This window comes from Poecilia reticulata, linkage group LG10 (assembly GCF_000633615.1).
Source record: "Poecilia reticulata strain Guanapo linkage group LG10, Guppy_female_1.0+MT, whole genome shotgun sequence".
Taxonomy (NCBI): domain Eukaryota; kingdom Metazoa; phylum Chordata; class Actinopteri; order Cyprinodontiformes; family Poeciliidae; genus Poecilia; species Poecilia reticulata.
Window position 1 is genome coordinate 11719012 of NC_024340.1, and position 3076 is coordinate 11722087.

Sequence of the window (3076 nt, forward strand, 5' to 3'; positions counted from 1 at the left end):
TGAAAGGTGCAAGACAAGCAGTGCTGTGTTACTCTCTGCTCCGTTGTAATCTTTATGTACCTTGACAACAATAATCGGCCGATGCCCAGTTGAAACCACAATGTTGGCAAAAATTGCTCTTCAGAGGCATAAGAGGTGAAAAGTCACGGYGCAGAGACAGTGCAGTTTGTCAATGGAAAGTTTGCCAAAAACAGCAAAGCAGAGGTTTATGCTTGGGTGTGTTTGAGAGAGCCGTGAGCCTGTTTAAATGGGGAAAGTGAAGTTTAAAGAGTGGCCTCCGGCCCCTCCAGATAATCTATTTATGTCAGTCACACTTCATTAGGCCCAAACCAAAAATATTTGACTCTTGAATATGTTTATCACATGCCTCAATGTTATCAGTCGGTGCCGGGACAACAAGATAAAAGTGTATCTCTTGCTTTCAGATCATGACTTCAATGGGTTTTCATGACCTTGAAGCTGTGACAACATTATTTTATTAAGCTTTTTTTGTTCCATTGGTGACATTTCTGATCACTTATGTGGGATACTAGAATGTTTCAATAATCCAATAAAATGTGACAGACTGCTGCATTTGCTTTCAACATGTTCACCCTGTGCTGTATCGGTGCAACGGGATCCGTCTCTGGAGGCTGTTGTTGTTGCTTGAAACCGCTAACCCTTGAACCGACTGACTTAAAAGCTCGCGCAAACAAACACACAAAAGGGGATGATTGAAAAATACTTCTGGTAAAATTCTAAGGCCGAGCAAGGTTAACTCAGCCGTGTCAGAGAGACGGTTTCTTGTCAAAGGAACAGTGGGGAGACGTGCGTGAAATATATTTTTAACGATTACTGTCACATATGGTTTGTATTGATTTCAAAGASAGTTGCTTTACAAAGTGAAAATTTCTTTGTTTACAAATGTCATATTCTTTCATGATATCTAGGCTGTTACCAACATTTCTAAAAATATTATTTTGTTGTAAGTTAGGACACCTAAGCCCTGTGTTGGATTGGCGACCTGACCAGGGTGTACCCCACCTCTCGCCCGTTGACCGCTGGAGATAGGCACCGGCACCTCTTGCGACCCCACTAGGGATAAACATGTAAGATAAGAGATGGATGGGTTGGGGCCTCTATAAAGAGGACATCTCTTCAGAGTAGACTTCATAAATTCCCTGTACTTTATGCTCAAGGGGCTAATGGCAGAGACACAGCTTACAGTTACAGGAAAACTGTTTATCTGCCGCCATGCTGACGAACCTGAGCATTCACAACAGGTTCTGGTAGCTGTAGTGTGGCAGAGAGCAGGGATGGAAGGGAAGAGAAAGGTGAGCTGCGCCACACAGAGTGTGACTGACAGCTCTTAGACCCGCCTCCTGGCTCTGAGTGGTTGTTTCTAGTTAGCACTGGAAGCACTGGGAGAAGCCAGATCAGCTCAATATGTCACAGATTACCTGTGTCGTACTGTTGACAGTGAGTTTTAACAAATATGTTAAAAAAGTATGTTTATGAAAGTTACGTAGAACAGCTTTAACAAATAGACAATATTTGTTATTGGTTACCAACTTCAATTTTTCTAGACATCTAGAGTCGATCAATTTAAGCCCAGCACCTTGATGGGTGTAAAAACAAGGATTTAAATGATACTGAATGTAGAAGGGTTGTTGGAGCTAAATGCTAGTTTGAGTATTTCAGAAAGTCCTCATCCAATAGGACTTTCATCTAGAATTATCACTTCTAAATGTTTTGTTGATTTCAGACGTCAAAAGCAATAACTGGCTGAAAAGAAACAGTGGCTCAATCAGCTAGTCTTTGAAATCAAGGTATGTGGAATACCATTTTTGGATGCACAGCACATCAAACTTTCAAGGAGAAAGGTGATGGCAGCACAAGATGTTCTCCCTTGTTACTAATGGTTTGGTCTGACAGTGATGTTATAATGGTGTAGGGAATTTTCTGTACTTCTCTTGGCATCAACTGAGCCCTAAAAGCTTTGGCATGAAATTACCAAAACTATGAAAGTATGAAACRTTGAAACCTGCTCCAAGTGCTCCAAGTCCATAAATTTGCTGGTCATTGCTGGCCTTGTCAAAAATGACAAATTGAATTTGTCATTTTGTTACACATAAAATAGATAAAGGGAGATACGTTTGCACACACATAAAAAACACACACAGTTTGCCTGTGTTCTTGGTGAATTTATGGTCTAAATTCAAGTTTCAAGACTCCCTCAGTACAGCTAGATCTTTTTTGTGTAACCATACTCCCGAGAATCAGAAATAAACACTAAGGCTGGTTTTTCCAATCAGTCAGACTTTCTTGTAACCTTTTAAAGTGGATCTTTGGCCCCATTGTTAAAAGAGCACAATTTTCTGTTAAAAATTGATTGGACCATTTACTGAGGCAATTGCCCCCCCAGTAAAAATGGTCTGGGTATGTGTATGGCTTCCCAGATTGAAGTTCTGACTTCAGAGATCACTATTGTTCCTGACTTGTCCACTTCAGTTCGTTCATACAGGGAGTTCTCAAAATTCTTTCCTCTGCACTTCTATTTTGAGAACTTTCTGATAAAACAAAGGTCAGTATGTTGTCATATTTCTAGCTGCTGGTGCGTTTAAACTGTACATGACAGATAATTAGTTTGTGACTTTGACATAAAAAAGTCCTTAATATATCTTTAGTATCTCCAGTGTTAAATGTACCATGAGTGCCATAGTCCTAGAATATTCCGTGTGGTAATAATAATAAGAGATGGAGAAAGTTATTCCAGCTCTCACGGTTCTTAATGTTTTTTTTTTCATTATGGGAATAAGGCATTTCCTAAGAAAGGATTTCACAACACAATCTGATAACATTCCATAGAACACTATGAACATTTTGAGAGCCTAAAAAAACTCACACTTTCTCATCCATTTCAATTCAGTTGAAATGTCATKTAATTTGACATTTCAACTCCCTTTTACATTCCCTTGTAAGATATTAAGCTGCTCGACTTAGTCCTCGCTCGGTTTTATGTAAGCACTAATTAAACCATATATGGCTACGGACAGTGAGGACCACGCCCAGAACACCTCCATGTTCCACGGGCTTG